The 22,570-nt window shown below is 45.1% G+C and overlaps 1 pseudogene; it reads right to left on the bottom strand.

Moving 5' to 3' along the window:
• Positions 1-465: 465 nt before the first annotated feature.
• Positions 466-20,612, bottom strand: LOC119334187 (annotated as a pseudogene).
• Positions 20,613-22,570: the final 1,958 nt, after the last annotated feature.

Below are 22,570 nucleotides of genomic sequence, written 5' to 3'. Positions count from 1 at the left end.
TGGTCGAGAGGATTTATTTGTTTTGTGCAGGTACGAGGGACTCGCGCGTAGCCTCCTACTGGATTGATACCTTGGTTCTCAAAAACTGAGGGAAATACTTACGCTACTTTACTGCATCATCCCTTCCTCTTCGGGGAAAACCAACGCAGTGCTCAAGAGGTAGCACAGGCCAGGACCAGGCATGTCCAGAGCCGTTAGTCTACTGCAACCAAAAAAGGAATGGTGTTTTACGACGACGCCACATACCCCTGCCGTCGACCTCGAAAGGAAAGACTAGGCTTTTCACCCGTAGCCCTACCTACATGAGGGAACAACAATGACGCCTCCAAGAGGGAAGTTACACTCTCGTAGGCTTCGCTGTAGTCGTCGTCTTTCACACAGAACCTCACACGTGCTACCCTTGGAACCAATGTTGTTGAGCTAACCCACGAGAGCGCCGCCACCTTGTTCCTGAGGCCCCCAAATCTAGAGGAGTCGCCTCCGCCAAAACCACGACAACACCAGTGTCACCCCCCTGCTAATTGAGTAGGCAAGACAGGGCGCCACCGCCGGTGCAACATTGCTCACCATGGTCCACCACGCAATCTCACCATTTGGGGCCGCTGCCCTAGCTGGCAAGAGCGACATGCCACTGTCGTCATATCATCATACTGCCAAAAAGGTAGGCACCTTGGTACGGACAGGGCTGAATCGCCGTGCCGAAGAACCACCACACAATCAGGACTGGCCATCACAAATGTTGGCCCACTCGTAGTAGACAACCGGTAGCAACAACTTGTTGGGCAATAAACTGCAGGAGTTTGTAGCAACCGATAGCTTTCCCTCAGTGAGAAACCAATAGGTATAAATTGGCATAGGTAGTTTCCCTCAATGGCGTGGTTGTTAAAACCCCAAAAGGCGACACCCTCTATCGGTGTCAAAACCGGCGGATCTCGGATAGGGGGTCCCAAATTGTGCGTCTAGGCGGATGGTAACAGGAGGCAGGGGACACGATGTTTACCCAGGTTCAGGCCCTCTTGATGGAGGTAAAACCCTACGTCCTGCTTGATTGTTCTTGATGATATGAGTAGTACAAGAGTTGATCTACCACGAGATCAGAGAGGCTAAACCCTAGAAGCTAGCCTATGGTATGATTGTATGTTGTCCTACGGACTAAAACCCTCCGGTTTATATAGACACCGGAGGGGGCTAGGGTTACACAGAGTTGGTTACAAGGAAGGAAATCTACACATCCGTACTGCAAGCGTGCCTTCCACGCCAAGGAGAGTCCCATCCGGACACGGGACGAAGTCTTCAATCTTGTATCTTCATAGTCCAACAATCCGGCCAAAGTATATAGTCCGGCTGTCCGGATACCCCCTAATCCAGGACTCCCTCAGTAGCCCCTGAACCAGGCTTCAATGACAATGAGTCCGGCGCGCAGATTGTCTTCGGCATTGCAAGGCGGGTTCCTCCTCCGAATACTTCATAGAAGATTTTGAACACGAGGATCGTGTCCGGCTCTACGAAACAAGTTCCACATACAACCGTAGAGAGAATAATATTTTCACAAATCTAATCTGCTGACGTACCCCGTAGTGTGACATCACACCACAGCCAGATCTTTATTCGAATAGTTTTTCATAACCAATCTCAGCATGTTTCGCGAGGCGGTTTCCTTGGCACGTCTTGTCGAAGCAGAGATCGTGTCCCCTTTATTACGGGATTCTCATCAATACGGACGTGGGTAACCCAACTGTGCCTATTGGTAGGACTCCTAGATCTTAGGCATGTCCCAAATGGCTACGAGGAGGACGCTTGATATTCACCCTCTTTATAAAGGGGACAAGGCTTTTTCCTCTCGATCTTAATTGAATCCGCCTCCCGCCTCGAGTTCCAACACCCAAAGCTCAGGTTTAGGCAGTTCGGACCTTCAAGTATGTCCGGATCCAACCTTCAAGGTCGGTGGATGCCTTCCTCCGTCATGGAGGAGGACATCAAGAAGTTGAGAGAGGTCAGATATCTGACCGCCGAAATTTCGCATCGGCTGCCTGCCCGAGGGCAAGTCGTCCCAACTCCCAACCCAACGAGAGCGTCATGTTCGTCTCCCACTTCCTCTGAGGACTAGGCCTCACTCTGGATCCCTTTGTTAGGGGTCTTATGTTCTATTACGGGCTAGATTTTCACGATCTGGCCCCGGATTCCCTTCTTCACATCTCGACATTTATTGTCATATGTGAGGCCTTCCTCCGCATTACCCCTCACTTCGGCCTGTGGCTCGAGACCTTCGATGTGAAGCCGAAGATGATCGAGGGGCAGCACGCAACGTGCAGAGGCACTTCAATAAGCAAAATTGCTGACTCTCCATGGCCTGAGGGTTACTTCCCAGAGGTGTCCAGATTGTGGCAGCGGGAGTGGTTCTACATCACAGCTCCCCGAAGTGCCAAGTGGGTAGCTGCCCCCACCTTTCGCTCAGGCCCCCCACCACAACTGATGTCATGGATCAGCATGGGGCTGAGCTGGGGTACAGCCAAGGACGTGCCAATACTGCAAAGCCGTATCCGAGATCTCTTTGAGAGAGATTCCAGTCTGGTTATGGTAGTGCAAGTCATGCTAGTTCGTCAAGTCCAGCCTTGCAAACGCGGGCCCCTTCGCATGTGGTAATTCAACCCGGAAGGACCGCGAGCTATTCAACATTTCCTAGGCATGACGCACGAAGAGATGTACAAATTGTTCTTCGGACCACAAATAATGTGTCCGGACATCACTGAGGATGCAGGTCTGAGCTGCAATCGCCCGGATACCCAAGTAAGTAGCCCCGCATCCGAACACACTGTCCGTTTATTTATGGCAACATGGCCCTAAAAAAGCCGCTCTTTGACCAGGATTGGATAACAAAGGCAAAGTTGATCAGGTGTCCGGCCCCCCTCCCTGAGACTTCACCAAATCCCGTGCTAACCAGGATGCTGGAGATCGTGCCGTATCAAGCGCCCTCAGGAGAAGATAAAGGGGGAACAAGGAGGCTAGCGCCTCCGCGAAGGAGGTTAGCCGGGGGGAGGAACTAAAACTTCCTCTCCCCAGGGACGGAAAAGAACCGCCTATGAGGACCCAGAGACAATGGTCTCCAAATGGGGGAAGAAATCTCCGCCGGAGGGTCCTGCCCAAGGGGATACCCTGGCCGCACTATGCCCTCAAGGGGATCAGCCCTCCATCGAGCTATAAGTAAAAGGGTAAAAATATCTCGCTTTACCTCTGAGGAAAATAATTGAGGCATTTATCTTGCAGTTCGGATCTTAGCCCTTCTCACCAGAGCTCGTCTTCAGGGGATCTTCTTCCAGAGATGATGGAGAGAGAAACGCCTCCCCCTGCCACACCGCCTCACGAGGCGGGCGACCTCGAGGTGTCCTCACGGAGGGTTTATCCTGATCTGGCAAGGTCAGAAGGTAATCCTATGGCCACCCGAAGTCCTCAGTATCCGGCTCTTGAAGGGAGCAATCAAAAGAGTCCAGCACCGTCTGGTGTGCGGTCGGACGTACTAAGGGATCTACTAGAGCAAGCGGCTATCTCAGAAGAGCACCGCATATTGATGGATACGGTGATTGAAAGGATTTCGTCCGTCGAAAGCGGGTTGCATGAAGCCTTTATGAGTCTACTGACGGGTTTTGAGGTACACGAAATGATGTACATTTTTGACAGTACCGCACATTTTTAGATGTGCCCTGTGTAGATAGTAGCCCCTGAGACTCTGGTTGTCGTCGAAAGCGGCGGCAAACAGAGGATCATAGTCCCAGGTAATAACCAGACCGCCTTTATGTGCAGGTGGTTGAAGCTCCGGTGGCTAGCCGGACTGATGGGTTTGCCGAACTAAAGCGGCAGCTAGATGCGGCAGATGCCGACATCATGCTTGTTAACAAGCGGCTTGACGAGGCACAGGGTAAGTGATTTTTCTGGTGATTGTCACATAATAAGAGCAGCATGATGCAAGTATCTTTAATATGTTGTGACTGCAGATGGAGTTGCCACCGTGGAGACCCTTCGGGCAGAGCTTGCCCAAGCCAAGGAGCAAGCAAGGAGTAGTAATGCGACCGCTTTAAAGGCGGCCGAAGAGTTAAGGGCCGAACAGGCCGCGCATTGCGAGAGCAAAGAAAAAATAGCCAAGATGGTTGTAGAGTTAAACGATGCTGCTGACCGTTACCATCTTCTTGAAGAATAAAACCGGGCGAAAGTGACCGACCTGGAAAAGGCCCGGGTGGCTGCCAAGGAAGCCCGCTCCAAAATTAGAGCGACGAAGGAGGAGCTGCATCAAGCTGCGGATATTGTATCTGGGAAGCCCTTCTTGTTGCGGACTAAGTTCGGGGATCCGAAGTATGCGCCTCTGGACCGGCTATGGAGTTCTGCGGACGAGTACATGGATTTGGCTGCAAGTGCTGCTGATGCGGCCGAGTACTTCAAGGATCAGAAAGGTCCTGAAGTGGAGAAGTTGTTCTGGTCACAGTTTCACGCTCCAGTCCGTCTGCTGTTGCTGAATGAGCAATTGACCGGTTGGGCCGAGCTCCATAGATTATCCGGATTTGCCATGAGGTCCGTTGTGGATCATCTGTGGCCAGGAGGGCCAAGGCCGAATAGCTACTTTACCTTAGTGCAACAATTCCTTGGTGTTGTGCCACGCATCGATGCTATAAAGAGGTCGGCGTTCATAGAAGGCTCGCGGATGGCCCTTGCCCATGTCAAAACATACTGGGCGGAGATGGATGCCACCACTGTTGTGGCACAGGGTTCGGCCATAGGCCGAGTGGCTGCCGAGCACTACTTTGAAGAAGTTCTTGAAGGCGCTCGTTTGATAGAGGCTCAGTGCTCGAATAATATTATGTTTAAGTGACATGTATTCCCATTGTAAAAATAATGTTTTATTGAGTTTATCAAGGCTCTATTTATACTTTTGCCCAAAAGTACTATGATGCCTCCCGTGCGGCCGTTTATGTATATATGTATATAACCTGAAAGATGGTAGTCGTTGGCTTCAGCCCCCACGCATATAATGCGGGGGTGTTCGCAGAAGACGCATGTTAACACTTGATCCAACGTCTTGGTCCATTAAGGAGGTGATAGCGCAGCGAACTAGGCAATCGGACTATAATGCTTTAACACTTTCACTTAGCCAGAGGAGTTTGACAGTGGGGCTACTATATAGCCCCTGGTGGCTCCGCACTCATCTGAATTCGGGGCGCGGACATGCCTGGCCGGGAAACGGCCCTTCGTTAAGGCGAAGGAATCCCAAAGATTCCGCTAGGTCATCGAGTGGTTGACCAGTCTCACGCTATATCATGACAGTCAGTTTTTGGCTTTCTCTATTGAGGTGCTCGTCCGGATGAACCAGGGCACAATCGCAGTAGTTCTCCTGGTGCCGCCTTAGCTGATAGAGCGAAACGTAAGGCAGCAAAACATAGGAGCCGGGCAAACCCAACATTTGACCAAAGACATGATTCGGAGCTGATGCATATAAGGCCAAACTCGCGACGACGAACACTCCCTAAGGTATTCGGTCTTTATGATGTAAACCGGGCTAAACAGTGCCCTTTGTAATAAGCCCCTGGTGTCCAGGTACGTGCAATATTCTAACGTGGCCACATGCCAATACATCAGCATCCTTCTCAATTGTACTAAGAATCCGAGGGATGTGTATCAACAAGAGACAATAAAAAAGGTTTACGCAGGGTATTAATCTAAAAAGAATCCTTGGAACGGGTCCCTCTTGCACGTCTGCGCATGTGTCTTCGTTGTGCTGTATCCTGGACGGGTATAGCACGATGGTCATTTGTAAAAGAGAGGAACTTAGTTGAAAAGTTGTCATGCAAAAAAGGTAGGTTATACTAAATAAACCATGTACAGTTCAAGATAAGTAAGGTTGAGCCTAATTGTCACTTGTTTACACGCGTTGAGCCCCTTGTATTGTTATAGGGGTATAGCCATCAAACATGTATCAATTATATATAGCTGCACCGGACTCGTCTAACCGCGTCCGTGGTCTTAATGACCTGTCAGATGCTCTAGTTGGTGAGGCCGTTTAGTGTGCGGCTGCCAAGGCAGCCGCACGGTCTTCCATGCGCAAGGAGCGCTTAATATTTCCATTTACTGTAATGATGCCACGTGGACCGGGCATCTTAAGCATGAGGGAAGTCTAATGTGGTATTGCGTTAAAGCGAGCGAAAGCTTCGCGTTCGAGTAGTGCTTGATAGCCACTTTGGAACGGATCGATGTGGAAGATTAACTTTTCGCTGCGGAAGTTATCGGGAAAGCCGAATATAACCTCTAGTGGTAGGGAGCCCGTGCAATGAGCTTCTGGGTCTGGCGTTACTCCTTTAAAGGTAGTATTGCTATGGCTGATTTTTGTTGGGTCTATCCCCATTTTGCGGACTGTGTCCTGATATATCAGGTTTAAACTACTGCCGCCGTCCATGAGGACTCGTGTGAAATGGTATCCGTCAACTATCGGGTCTAACACCAAGGCAGCCCATCCTGCATGCCGGATACTTGCCGAGTAATCCCGATGATTAAAGGTGATCGGTTGGGACGAATAGTGGCAGAACTCCGCGGTGATAGGCCCTGGGGCACGTGTCTCTAGGAGTGCCGCTTTGTTTCTCCCCTTCATCACGTGTAACACATTTACTGTTTTGATTTCTGGTGGGAATTTCTTCTGTTCCCCAGTGCTTTGCTTGCGAGGCTCGTCCTCGTCTTCGCTTGGTGTATCCTGCCCCTTGTGTTCGGCGTTGAGCTTGTCGGACTGCTTGAAAACCCAATATTCTCTATGGGTATGATTTGCAGGTTTATCGGGGTGCTGTGGATCTGGCATATTTTGTCCAGAATCTTGTTTAGGCTGGACAGTTCGTCTTTGTTGCCTTTGGAGGGCAGCTTTTGCCGACCTGGCCGAGAGCTTCTGAATCCGGCGTTTACCGCCGTGCTCTTCGGGTTGTCTTCTTTATTCCGGCACTTGTTTTTGCTGCGTCGTGGTTTCTCATTTCTGTCCCTGACTTCGGATGTAATTGGGTCGCTGGTGCTGCATTGGGCTAACCAGCTGTCCTCGCCCGCGCAAAAGCGGGTCATGAGGCTTGCTAATGCTACCATTGTTCTCGGCTTTTCTTGGCCGAGGTGTCTGGCAAGCCATTCGTCTCGAACGCTGTGCTTGAAAGCTGCTAAGGCTTCGGCGTCCGGACAGTCGACTATTTGGTTCTTTTTAGTGAAAAACCTGTTCCAAAGCTTTCGGGCTAACTCTGCGGGCTGTTGAGTTATATGACTTAAATCGTCTGCATTCGGTGGTCGGACATAGCTCCCTTGAAAATTTGCCCGAAAAGCGTCTTCGAGCTCTTCCCAGCTTCCAATGGAGTTTTCGGGGAGGCTTTTAAGCCAATGCCAAGCTGGCCCTTTGAGCTTGAGGGGTAAGTACTTGATGGCGTGGAGATTGTCTCCTCGAGCCATGTGGATATGGAGGATGTAGTCCTCAATCCAGACCCCAGGGTCTGTCGTTCCATCGTACGCCTCTATGTTTACGGGTTTGAATCCCTCTGGAAATTCAAGGTCCAGCACCTCATCGGTGAAACATAGGGGGTGTGCGGCACCCCTGTATTTGGGTGTACCGTGGTGTTCGAATTTTTGTTGTGTTGCATTGCGTGCTGGAGCGTGCTTGCTTGGCCCGTAGATGGATCTGGTTGCGCCGTCCTTTTGATGCGAGACCTCACGTGGATCGCGTACTAGCTTGTGTGCGGCGTCGTTTGCCGCTCTATGTTGGTCACGAGGTCGTCTATCTGACCGGATGGCTGTTTTGTTTTTTGATTGCGGGGGATCTAAGGCCTCCTCATCGAATTCAGGTAGCAGCATTCGCTTCGGGTAGCTCTTTGTGTGGCGACTACCGCCGTATTTTGCTACAGTGTTGAGTACTTCACTCCATCTAATTCTGAGTGTGTCTTGTGTAGCCCTGAGCCTTTGCTTCTGCTTTTTCAGACTCCTCGCAGTGGCAACAAGCCTTTGATGTTTATTCTGTTGCTCCGGGTGCTTGTCCGGTGTGATGTCGTCCGGACTATTATCTTCGACGGAGTCGGGTTGTTCGGTTTGATTCTCCGTGTTGCCGTGGTCGGACGATGGTTCAATGACGTGTTTGTCGTCCGTTGGCTCACCCTGCTCTATCGTTGGGTCTATATGATCGCTGTTTCTGCCGAGGCGGGATTTGGAGCGGCGCTTATGCCGCCACTTTGACTGCTTCTCGGGGGAACGATCCTCCGCTGCGTCCTTCCGTTCCTCGTCGTCGTTTTCTTTGGGTGTGTCCACCATGTATACATCATATGATGAAGTGGGCGTCCAGTGCCCCGTGGGCAGTGGTTCCTGTTCGTTCCTGCATCATCGTCCATACCGTCAATGTCTTCGGAGTCGAAGTCGAGCATGTTGGTCAAATCATCGACAGTGACTACTAAGTGGGTGGTGGGTGGGCGGCGAATTTCTTCGTCATCCGCATCCCAATCCTGCCGGACATAGTTCGGCCAGGACTCTCCTGACAGGGAGAGAGACTTTAATGAGTTCAGTATGTCGCCGAAGGGCGAGTGCTGAAAAGATATCCGCGGAGGTGAACTCCATGGTCGGCGCCCAGTCGGATTCGATAGGCACAGGCGCAGGCGGTTCGGAGTCCGTGGCCGGGGAAGAATCCGGCAGTTTGGTGTCACGGCTCTCATGAAGGGTAAGGTTGATACTCGGCTCGATCGCTGATGAGAATGCGGCCTCCATGGCGGGGTCTATCCACCCGTCCCTAGATGGCGCAATTGGCTCCAAATTGAGGGTCGGAGCGGTCGTCGGTGCGATCCCCCGAACACTGTCCGATGGTGGAGCTAAATCATGCTCATCGTGACCGTGCGGCGCACTCGGCAAGGGCTCGAATCCGTCGAAGATCAAGTCTCCATGGATGTCGGCTATGTAGTTCAAGTTTCCAAACCTGACCTGATGGCCAGGGGCGTAGCTCTCGATCTGCTCCAGATGGCCAAGCGAGTTGGCCCGCAGTGCGAAGCCACTGAATACAAAGATCCATCCGGGAAGAAAAGTCTCACCCTGGACTGCATCGCTATCGATGATTGAAGGAGCCATCAAGCCTAACGATGACGACGCGGAGGAACTCTCAATGAAAGCACCAATGTCGGTGTCAAAACCGGTGGATCTCGGGTAGGGGGTCCCGAACTGTGCGTCTAGGCGGATGGTAACAGGAGGCAGGGGACACGATGTTTACCCAGGTTCGGGCCCTCTTGATGGAGGTAAAACCCTACGTCCTGCTTGATTGTTCTTGATGATATGAGTAGTACAAGAGTTGATCTACCATGAGATCAGAGAGGCTAAACCCTAGAAGCTAGCCTATGGTATGATTGTATGTTGTCCTACGGACTAAAACCCTCCGGTTTATATAGACACCGGAGGGGGCTAGGGTTACACAGAGTCGGTTACAAGGAAGGAAATCTACATATCCGTACTGCCAACCGTGCCTTCCACGCCAAGGAGAGTCCCATCCGGACACAGGACAAAGTATTCAATCTTGTATCTTCATAGTCCAACAGTCCGGCCAAAGGATATAGTCCGGCTGTCCGGATACCCCCTAATCCAAGACTCCCTCACCCTCATTGACAACCTATGGGAAACATCATGAATCAGCATGCCTTAAACATCAAGCTAAATGTCAAAGCTCTCGAAGCTCGGCGTCTCCCAACACAGAATTAAAGCCAATCCAGACAAGGTCAATGTGGTCTTATAGTTCGGCATTCCGACCAAGCTACAGGAAATCCAAAGGATAGCAAGATGTGTCGATCCCCAAGCCGGTTGATCTCCTGGCTCAGGCAAATGGTGATGCCCTTATGTTAGCTAGCGAAAAATACTTTAGGATCTCTTTTAACAGATATTTTTCACTAATGCTTTGTTCTAACCTACATTGGTATCATAACATTAGACAAAGAGGGATCTGATATATCGTAAAATCTTTTATTCTCCTTATATTTTATGAGTAGTACCCTTCTCATCTTACAATTTTATTTCCATAAAGATATTAAGAGCGGGTACATGGCTTTTGTATGCCACAAATACATCTAGTGGGAGAACCAAATGATTCACCCTTGGATATCGGCTTCAGCATGTCGACAACCTTAATAATCACTACAAAGAGCAACCTATATATTACAATCATACCACATAACACTGCAAAGTCCACCCATTTTGAGTGCCCCATTTCTGTCTCAAATAACTTAGTTATCACTTGTTCACCAGTTATTGTTTTCTCACCAACTCCTGGGTTGTTTTGGAGCACCAAACCCATGAATTCATTCTTGTAAAATCCCTGAAGAGCATACTTGTGGAAAGAGATGTAGAACATCGGGTACTTCCATACTATCTTTGGCAGTTTACTAGGTATTTGGAAGAACCCAGAGTTGAGCATCATGATAGCTTGTATTCCAGCACCTGTGATGATGCCCATCAAAAAATCTGGCACGATAGCAGCTATGGTCATCATAAGGCCTTCAACTAGCATTGTGCACGAACAAAGCACAAGCGTAAAATATGCAAACTGGTCTACTCTTCTCCTTAGACCAGACAGGTAGTAGGCTATTGCACCAGGTAATAAAGCAAGAAGGACAAGATATGGTGTGGCTGACAACCAATTGGAGATCACAAATACTGACACACCATAATGGCCATTTAGCCGCTCTCTCGTGAATATCTGGGTACCATGAACAAGACTACAAGTGAGAAGAGCTTAATTAAATTTTATACTACATAATGTTTGTGGACATCACTGATTTCAGGAACTCCTCACCTCAAGTAGTGACCTATAAAAAACTTTATAAATAGGCTACTTCGAAAAGTATATTTATTTGTGTTAAAAGATATACCAACTTATGGTGATATAAGCTGTATGTGCCATTACAATTGTCTTGTTGGGTGAAAACATCTGCCAACTCATACTATTAAAAATTCCTAAGTAACAGCTAGAAAATTAGAACCAAACTTCTAGTGACAACAAAGAAAACATGGATAACCTATATATGCTAGTAAATTCTAGGGTAGTTTTTTACAGCACTGCAAAGATAATTGTCATATAAATTGGTCAAATATTCAATTCTATGATAATATACAGGTAGAGCAGGCAAATGTGCAATTTTCAATTTGGGTATTTTCTTATTAATGTATTTCAGATATTTTGGTAGGTAATTTCATTGGCAACTATGTTGGTAAAGATTATGCTTTACAACCTCGAGTTCATTTGGGTCTATATAATAAGTATTTTCTTATTTGTCTTTTGCCCGGTTCATAAATAATAAAATAGTAAACTAGGTATGCAGATAACAATAAATCAGGTGATTAACCTACTATTTTATATACTTGATTCACATTCAACAACTTCGTTCTGGAGGCCAAGAAGTAACTAAATCAAGGATTTTTTATTAATTATGGAAATCACTCCTACTAGGTCAGTGTGGTTGACGTAATTTTATATATCACTTCATGATCAAGCTAAGTTCATAAGTTTATATCCATTATACCAGGTTGTGGTGTTTTTGCACAATCAAGTTTACTTAATCATAAGTGTTTTCCTATTTTCTTCGTGCACAAAATTAGTTCCATATATACAGTATAACATAAAGGGTTGATACCTTCATTTCCTCCACAAAGGAAGGGAATCCTCCAATTGCCATGAATGTTAGAAGGCTACCGGTGAACATTAGCATTGATGATCTAGACTGAAATAGTGGAGCATTAACATTAGTGACTTTTACAATTATCCTAGTGTATATGTGACAATAATGCAAGATATAATCATCGACTTACACGAATAGAATCGTATCCATAGCCAAAATTGTAATATATGGTACCAAGGCATACACCAATTGAGATATAGATGCCAAGTCGTAGCCAGTAGTATCCGACATCTCTGTACATGTTCACAAACGATCTTCTGGTGAGTACAAATACCTTTGTCAGGAAACTGGCTTGGTTTCTTCTGATGATCACTCCGCCCTGGGTTAGCAAGCCAAATAATATCATATCTCATCTCGCGTAAATAACATGTTCATGCAAGTTTAAACAAATTAAATACCAAGTAACACTAACCATTTCATTTATGTCGTGCATTTCCTTTTTGGCATTTTCAAAAGTATTGGAGGATTTGTAGGCATTTACCAAAACATCTATTGCTTCATCTGCTGGAGATGGCTTGGACGATATTGTTATTACTCCACTTTCCTGTATGTTACTATGTTAATAAAATGCTGTTGTTGCATGAACAGAAATGCCTCTCAGTCATACTGTAGTATGATGCATGGACAAGTATTTCATTCTAATCTAAACATATCTTTCCCTAATTCCTTACATTTAATGATCGAAGCATAATAAGTGCCCTTCGATATAATAAGTGGGTTATGGTATAAATCTTCCATACCAATTCAAAATCTCTGTTTATTGTCCGCAAGAAATGATCTGCAACATTTCTCATTGGTGGGCAAGGGTAGCCATTTGATGTGAAGAACTGCAAATATCACGTATTGTGCAGGAAAATTGTTAGCAAACTAAATATATGCTCACCCATCTCATCATCGAAAAGGAAAGGAAGACGCCAATTACCTCGATGGCATTAGTGGCTGGGCCAAAGTAAATGGTCTGTCCACAGGCGAGCAAGCAGAGGCCATGAAAGATCTCGAACACCTCGCTGCATGGCTGGTGCACTACGGCGACGGTGGTCATGGACTCCCTGGCGGCAAGGTCGGCGATGCGGTTCATCACATGGAAGGAGGCAGCGCTGTCTAGCCCGCTGGTAGGCTCGTCCAGGAATAGCAGCCGGGGCCGGGTGAGGATCTCAAGGCAGATGCTCAGACGCTTCCGCTGCCCGCCGCTGATGCCCTTAGTTGTGCGCCCGCCCATGCGCGTCTCCAGCGCGCTGGTGAGCCCCACTCCTGGATGGCTTCATCAGCACGGGCCAGCTTATCAGAAAGCAGCATGGTATCGGGCAGTTGGATCTGTGCTGAGTAGTAAATGGCTTCACGCACCGTGAGTGTGGCCATCAGCACATCCTCTTGCGTCACATACGCCTGAATTCATCACTAGATATTATTAATACTAGCACATATGTCCGTGCGTTGCAAAGGGAGAAATATTTTTTCGACAAACAACGAGATATATAAATTATGTGTTCACCAAAAACGGTATCAGCGGTATCCACAATGGTGGTGCGACAGAGCGAGGAACTGTGGTCTTTTCACGAGTCATGTTTTTCCGCGAGATCTTGATAGTGGTGACATTAGTCGGCATGGCGGCGACCAACCAACTTGTGTTTTTTTCCTTTAGGTTCACCTCCGTGTTAGGGTAGTGGCTGTCTTCTCATTTGGTAGCTACATGGCGACCCTCGGGGCACGGTAGCTTCGACCAGTCTCTTCGACGATAACATAACCGGATGAATTACACATAAATCCCGTTTTATTAGCTTAATCCATGCATAACTAGACAATACCTTCTTTATCAGGGTCTGTTCTCTTTTTCAAAGCTCACGTGCCCACAATTCTTCAAAATTAGAGCCAAACCAACATATTCTTTTTTATTGACACGTACTCACATTATATTTCAATTATAGCAAACAAACATATTCTCTTTTATCGTCAAATAGCATGTGGGACGCCCAACAGTTCACATCTGGGGCGGCCCATTGACAGGCACCAAAATGACCTATGTTTGTAAGCATAATATAAATTTAAAAAATGACATCTTGAAGGATCGGAGTCGCAACCTCAAAAAATCATCCACGGGCTGCTAACCCACCAATTAATATTTAACAATATGTTGCAGCGTCAGATTCAAAAAAATGTGTTTTTTCTGATTTTTTTCGAAAATAATTAACATTTATGAATGCCAAATATTTTTGAAATCATGAACAAATTGCTTAACCCCAAACAATTTTCAAAAATGCAAACCATGTTTAAAAATTTCATTCATTTTTGGAAAAAATATGAACATCATACGAAACAGGTAGATTTTTCTTTAAAATTATTAAACATTTTTTGACAACATGAACCTTTTGAAAAAACACGAACATTTTTTGAATGTGTGAACATGTTTTGAACATTTAGAACAAGTTCAGAAATTGTGTTTTTTTACCACAAACGTTATTTTGAATTTGAAATATTTCACGAAAACAATTTTTAAAATCTGTAATATTTTTAAATGCAACTTCTTTTGAAAATCTTAATTTGTAATACACACACATTTTATGAAAAAGTGGAAGAACAATTTATATTTTGAACACATTTTGGAACTGGATTTTTTTCGAAAAACATTTGAACAGTTTACAAGAGAGGAATAAAAGAATTAAATTCCGATTTTGTCTAATTCTAAAATATGGAAGAAAATTGAAACATTGAATGATTTTTTAAATATTTTAATTTTCAAGAAAAGGGCAAATAATCTAAAATTGGTAGGAAAAAAGAATCATGAAAGAAAAAGAGAAAAGAACAGGAAAAAACAAAAAATAACACAGAGAAAAAGAAAATGGGCCAGTCCAGTTTTGGGCGAGCTGTGTGAACTTCCAACTATTTGGCGCTGCATGCGGAAAATAGGCTTTCTCTAAACTAACAAAAAGACGTATTGAAAGATCGAACTCGCGACATCAAAAACTCCACTATGGACTGCTAGTCACTCAAACAAATGAGTCCTGCTAACAAATTAATATTTAAGAATATATGTTATAGCATCAGATTCATGTTATTTTTGTTTTTTCTGAATTTTTAAATTCAAATTTATGAATAGCCGAATATTTTTGGAATCATGAATAATTTTTGAAACCCCGAACAGTTTTAAAAAATACGAAGCATTTTTTAAAATTTCATTTATTTTTGGAAAAAGGCTAACATCACTTGAAATAGGTAGATTTTTAAAAAATTCTTAAACATTTTTTGACAACATGATCCTTTTGAAAAAACCCAAACATTTGTTGAATGTGTGAACATATTTTGAACATTTAGAAAAAGTTCAGAACATATTTTTTTTTGAACCACAAACATTATTTTGAATTTGTGAATATTTCACTAAAACAAGAATGTTTTATAAATCTGGAATATTTTCTAAAATGCAACTTATTTTGAAAATTTTGATTTTTTATTGCGATTCACAAACATTTTTGAAAAATGGGAAAATTTTAAATTTGAACACATTTTGGAATGGGAACAAAACTTATTAATGGTTTGAACATTTTACAAGATAGGGATAAAAAAATTATATTCTGAATTTTTGTCTAAATATGGCTAAATTGAAATTTTGGACGATTTTTTTCAAGATTTTAATTTCTGAGAAAAGGGAAAATAATGTAAAATTGGTAGGAAAAAATAATCATGAAAGAAAAAGAGAAAGGAATAGGAAAAAATAAAAACAGAACACATAGAAAAAGAAAATGGGCAGGCCCAGTCTTCGGCGTCCTGTGAGAAGCTCCAACTATTTAATGCTGCGTGCGGAAAATAGGATTTCACAGCTGTCTGGGCAGATAAATATTTGGGCTGGCTTCGCCGGGCCACAGCGCGTGTGGCCCATGTACGAAAATTATTTTATCTTTTCTAGCAGACGGATGCACAAAAATTTTAGTACCACCTCGGATAGAAAGAAAAAACTTTACGTTGGTGAACGGATGAAAAAATCGGAGAAACACACCTTGCTTTATTAGTAGGTATAGATATAAATATAAATATATATATATATATATATAGATATAGATATAGATATAGATATAGATATAGATATAGATATAGAGGTATAGATATAGATATCTTCTTCTTTTTTTACGCTTACTATTAATATACCTTCTTAAATACATATGGAAATTTGAAATTAGGCAAATTTTAACATCCTCTCTCTTACCCTTCTTTTTACATATGAAGAAGGTAGAGTTAATCATACCACTAATTAATGAGGTCAACGGCTCAGATTTAATAGATACTCTTACCTCTCATATGAAAAGAGGAGGTAAGAGGGAGCACGTTAAGAAATTAAGGTAAAAATCTCACAGAGGTTCCGAAGGCGAGCCTCTGTCTCCGGCCATTGATCCGAATATCTCCTTTACTTCTCAGGTCCGTGTCCAGTCTCCCTGTGTATGTACATAGATTGAAACAGCTACTGTTAGTTATAAAAACATCTCTAATAGTACTGACAATATGTTAAACTTCCAAATTTTGCAACTGAATGTCAGTGAGGTTTGAGAATTAATCAGAAGAATACCATTTTTTATCAAGACGACATTCTGTTTCCTTTTCAAGTTCTCCATTTCAATATCTTCTGAAATTCAGGCATGATAAGTGACTGCTGGGAGTACATTTTATCTTGGAATTCATGTCGAAAGACAAAAATAGTTCCTAGATATATATATATATATATATATATATATATATATATATATATATATATATATATGATATGGGAAAAATTCATAATTAAAAATGAAAGTAAAAAGGTATAGAATTTTTTATAGAATAAACTTGACTTTATTTAGCCCTAGTATATAAGTTTTCATGAATAAATAACCAGCGTTGATTTCAAGTTTTTTTTTTGCTATTATAGGTCACTATTCATACTATTTTGACCCAAAATTTTGTCTTTTTTGAAAATAATTAAACGGGCTTTTTTATTTTTGTGGATTTTTTTACAATTACAATTGAAGGTCAAGTTTATTTAAATATATTTCAGAATTTTTAGACTTTTTATTTAATTATTAATTTATTTTTCCATACATGGTGTATATACACCCATAGACCAAACGTTCTTTTCCGTATAAAATGTCTTATATTTGGGACGGAAGGAGTAAATACTAAGCTTTTGAGCTCGTGATTCGGTATAAATGCCATATAGTTTTATGCTTTGACGTAAATGCTCCAGAATTTGTGTTTTATCTTTTTTTGGAAAAGAAGGATAAACACCAGGCTTCTAATAGATTTGATGCACACAATCATCTTATTAGTTATTGATAATGCCTAGAAAATCGGGCGAAGGGCCCCGCCGATATATATACACGCTTGGCGATGACGAGGAGAAGGGAAGGGAGGGGAGAGAGCTTGTGTGCCGGCGGCTGGGGTTCCGTCCTGATGCTCGTGGGAGTGTCAGGAGGACGGTAAGTTGGGGATCGAATCAGGAACTAATGGGCAGGCATAAATTTCTGTCATCTCGTTGGGACGGTGAAATTAGGGTATTAGTTATGTGGCAAGATTTGATGTCAGATGCTTCATTTTTATGCAAGGATTCAATTGCTATGACTCATCTTCACTGCACTGGTCCTTAGGTGCCTATGCATGGAGACTTCCCGGCCATCATCAACAAGGTCAAGCCGGCTCCAGTAGAGGAGCGGCGACAACAATGAATCGGCGGCTCATTCTTGCAGCAACAGTGGTTGTTTGATGGCTTGAAATCTCGATGTAATTTTCATTATGTTTAATATGCTTTGTACTTCCAGCGAATTATTATGATCTAATGTTTTTCAGAAGGAAAAACTCACGGGCAGGTTTTTGTACTGTGTGGTAGGTTAGAAGTATTTTCTTTTTAGTTTACTTTTGCTCAAAGATCTTCTTTCTAGAGGGTACATACATCATATAGTCAGACGAATGCACTCATTTGTGCAAACAAACCACATTTGTGTAAAAAGATTGGAGGCCTGACCTGACATGGTATGAACGCAACAAAGTGCTAGACCTAGAATAAATTGCATAAAATCTAAAAAAAATCGAGAAAAACGGAGCACCAATGTCCGAGTCTTAGGATTCGAGCCCGGATAGAAATATTCCATCGCAGGATCCCTAACCAAAGTTAGAATATCCATATGTTGTAGTGCCAATAGTAATAGGGAGGCATGAAGATAATAGCAGGCATAGCTACATAGCCCTCGTGGTTGTTGGAAACATCAAGAGAACTGATGGTTGACGCAGGGTGTCGTGTATCGCTAATGATATTATCGGTTTTCTGCATATACAACTACAATCTACATCCATAGATCTGAGCAGTTTATCAGTTTCTTTTAATATTATTTTGGCTTATGAAGGGGCCACGGGGCAGCTAATTAATCCGGCTAAATGCAGCATTTTGTTTGGGAAGCATTGTCCTGAGATCTATAAGGAAAATGTGCGTATGACTCTACAGGTTCAGCTCACCACTTTTGAAGAAAAGTACTTGAGGTTGCCGACGCCTGAAGGTAGGATGTCCAAGGGTAAATTCCAAAACCTACAGGCACACTTAATGAAAAGGATTATTGCTTGGGGAGATACACTTTCTCTCGCAGGGAAGGAAACAATGATCAAAGCTGTTCTCCAAGCTATTCCCACTTATATGATGGGGATCTTCAAGTTGCCCATGTCTGTATGTGATGACCTGAACAGAATGGTTAGAAATTTCTGGTGGGGTTTGAAGGAGGGTAGGCGGAAAACACACTGGATGGCTTGGCCAGAGATCCAAAAGCATAAACAGTGCGGTGGTCTGGGATTCCGTGACTTCAGGGTGTTTAATCAGGCCCTGCTAGCGAGGCAGTCTTGGCGTCTTCTAATTAAACCCAATAGTCTTTGTGCGCAGGTGTTAAAAGTTCGCTATTACCCCGACGGACGGCTAGAGGACACAGTGTTCTCTGGGAACTCATCTGTTACCTGGCAAGCGATCCAACACGGCCTCGAACTCCTCAAAAAGGGGCTGGTGTGGCGGGTCGGCAGTGGGACACAAATTCGCATTTGGCGGGATCGATGGCTGCCTCGGTCACCCTCAAGCCAGCTCATTACCTCGCAAGGCACGTGTAGACTTCGAAGGGTCTCGGACCTGATGGATGCGAGAGGTGCTTGGAGGTTGGACCTTCTTCGTCGTCACTTCCTGCCAGTCGACATCGACATCATCACAAGCATCAAGACCTCTCCACGCGCCACGGAGGATGTCCTAGCCTGGGCTCCGGAGAAATCTGGTGTCTTCTCCGTTCGGTCAGCCTACCGCTTTGCCATGGACGAGCGTGAGCGTCCATCGGCAAGCACCTCGAGCAGGGCACCGGATGGTCGTCGCGCCATCTGGAAGACCATATGGGGGTGCCCTGCTCCCCCAAAGGTACGAGTGTTTGCATGGCGGCTGGTCTCAAACTCCCTTGCTACTTGGGCTAATAAATTTTCTAGAACTTTGGAGCCTAATGATATGTGTCCACTTTGTGGTGTGGAACGCGAGGATGTCTTCCATGCTATGTGCAGATGTCCACGGGCAAAGGACCTATGGGGCGCGATGGCGAAGGACTGGATTCTTCCGGACATCAGTTTGATCCAGAACACTGGGCCGGAGTGGTTATTCGGTGTTCTGGAGCCCCTCTCAGATACTTCTCGCATGGTGGCTCTAATGATATTCTGGAGATCATGGCACGTTCGTAATGAGATCATTCATGACAAGGAACCGCCCCCCCACAGAAGTTTCCTGCAGATTCTTGCATAGCTATATTTCTTCACTTCTCTGTATTCAGCAGCACCCAATGGGAGATGTTGTAAAAGGCAAAATGGTGCTCACAGACCCGGCATGCCTAGCTGGTGTAGTTGCTGCGCCGGCGCCGAGCATGAGAGGCGCAGATCCGCGACCAACAGAGAAGTGGGAGCCTCCCCCTGATGGATGGCTAAAGCTGAACGTCGACGGTGCCTTCTCCGAGCACGCAGGTAATGGTGGAGCTGGTATGGTCCTGAGGAACAGCGACGGCAACATTATCTTCACTTCATGCAGACACTTGTTTGCATGTGGTAATGCACTACGAGCTGAGTTGGAGGCGTGCAAAGAGGGAATTTCTCTTGCGCTGGAATGGAGTTCGTTGTCTTTTATCATTGAAACAGACAGCTCAGTGGCTGCAATGATGATCAGCCAAGCTGCTGTTGATCGATCTAAGGATGCTGCACTAGTCCAGGAGATCAAAATGCTAACCAGGGGTGATAGGAGGGTCCAGGTGAAGGCTATTAAACGTGAGAGAAATCAGGTTAGTCACGAGCTTGCTCGTATAGCTCGTACAGACATAAAAACTGCAGTTTGGCTGGGTTCTGGCCTTGAAGGGATTGTAAATCTTTGTGTACTGGATCAGCTTGATTCAGGTTGATTGATACAAATCCTTTTCCCCCGCAAAAAAAAAAGTTTCTTTTAATTAATGCTACCAAAAATAATAATTTAAAGGAAACAAACTTCTTCCGGCTAAGATACGACTGGAATGAGCTGTTGAGTGTAGATAAGTTACCGGCCAAGGTGTCGAGCAGTGTGGTCTTGCCACACCCGGAGGGTCCCATGATGGCCAGCACTTGGCCGGGTCTCGCGCTGCCGCTGACGCCGTGCAGAATGGTGGCCCCGCCGTCCGCCGCCGTCACCCACACGTCCTCCCACGTTATGGACACGCCACCATCGCGAGGGATGTGCTCCAGGCGGCCATCACGATGATCAATGCTATCAAACCCAGAATGAATTCCGCGGCGGCTACCTACGGCGCCTCCCACCTCGGCGGCCGGTGGTTCCGGCTGCTCTACCTTCCCTGTGAGGGCGGCAGCTGAAGAACCCCACCGCGGCTGTGATGGGCTCGGCGTCGGTGCCCAGCATGGTAGCGGCAAGGTCGCCATGCTGATGCCGCCAGCTTTTCTCTTTGTCTCTACCTAGCGGATTCAAACTCTATGATAGACAGAATATTTACCATCGACTCGACGCGCACACATGCTTATGTGTTTACGCTTCAACCAATGGTGGTATAAATAGTGCCTTTTGTCGTGCCTCATACTAGGTCATAGCAATCTATTAAGTATGAGGCTCCGTTCCTGTCCATCTAATTTACCTGGTTGTAAATGGTAGGAAATAGCAATCTATATGTCTTCTATTTTCTATACAAATATACTAGCAAAAGTGCCGGTGCGTCGCAACGAGTGAAGATAAAAGTCATAATTTATAGCCCGCAAAATATAACAATTCCAGTTCACTCAAGTTGTACGAAACTGTCATTATTTTAGATCTATAATTAATAATAACTCATCCAAGAAATTCAAGAACAACAGATATCCAATTTGTGACCAAGGGAAAAGAAATGGGAAACACTTATCATCAACCGGCGGATAACTGGGCCACGTCCATCACCTTCCCTGCGTGACACGCGCCCCGCATACCATCCTTCAACAAACTCGCTTTTGCAATAGGAGCTATGCTTCGGAAACATATGTAGTGTTGCAATACTCTATGACAGGTCTATGTTTTACAACAAAACTTCTCTTGCGAATTATTTCTGCAACAAGAGTCACCGTCATCCGACCAAAGATGGACAAGGATATTCCCTTGGCACGCATGCTCCACCTCCGTAACACCACCGATCGCCAAAACTTCGGTCACCACAGCTTCCAAACGGCCATAGCAACCAGCCCGTACCTCGGCCACACGCCCCGCCCTCAAGCACCGCGACTCCCACCACTAGGACTGCCAGTCCAGCATACAACACCAACCCTCGCCCGCCACCACGGCATACGAACATCGCCGGCCAATGAAGGGCAGAAAGACCCTCCTTCCACCAAAAAATGAACCATTGGGCGGGATGGTGGCCTAGCCAGCCAGGACCAAGTAGGGTAGGGTCATCGGCATCCGCCAGCCATGTTGCAGCCACCCACCCATCCTTTGGGGAAAAGGGCCACCGCATGACCCGTTTGCTTTCCAAATCTTAGTGTTGGTATGGCCGAGACGCCCCTGCCTCCCTCCCCAGGTTGCCCCTGCCACCGCTGCACTAGTAGAAACTATTTGGCATTCTTGCTTATCAGTTTGATTGACCTCTATTTCTTGTAAAGTGGTTGTGGCAGGAACAAGGGAATGATTTCTGTGGATACTACATTTGCGAGTCCATCTGCCACACGACCTGTGAGCGGGGCTACACCGACGAACAATATGAAGTGCGTAAATAACAACATTCACAATTTTATTTTATTACCATCATTTGTGTTGAGTTTCATTCATATTAACAATGATAGATGGGTATAATCAATGCGTACGAGAGGTATATTGAGGATGGGAGTACATACTCCAGGGAGTACAAAAAAAGAGTCCTATATATGTGTGTGTGTGTGTGTGTGTGTGTGTGTGTGTGTGTATTGACCCCCTTCTTCAAATTAGATGTTTCGGAAGCGGGATGAACTCCTAGCACCAGCTCGCATGCGAGCAATTCAAGAGGAATTGGCGGCATTCTTTCTTGACCACATGATCGCTGAAGACGGAGAATACTATGTGGACCATGAGTCTGTATGTTAGGAGATTATATTTTTAAGAGATAATTATTGTATATATGTAGCCGGTAGTGTCGGATAGATATACGAGAACTTGTTGTTCGACCAATCTCTCGGAGAAGGAGAGGTGGTCGATATCACTTCTCTCTGTATGCATATATGTTCATGACGGTCTTCTGTTTCCTTCGTTTGCTTACTAGCTAGCTAGCGTGTCTAGTCCTCTCTATACATATGTATAGTACGTAGCGTCGACCAAGCACGGACATAAGAGAGGACACTTCTCTCTATTAATTATAGCTAGTTAACACAATATATGAAACACCTAA

This window comes from Triticum dicoccoides, chromosome 7A (assembly GCF_002162155.2).
Source record: "Triticum dicoccoides isolate Atlit2015 ecotype Zavitan chromosome 7A, WEW_v2.0, whole genome shotgun sequence".
NCBI lineage: Eukaryota > Viridiplantae > Streptophyta > Magnoliopsida > Poales > Poaceae > Triticum > Triticum dicoccoides.
This window is presented reverse-complemented; position numbering and strand designations above follow the sequence as displayed.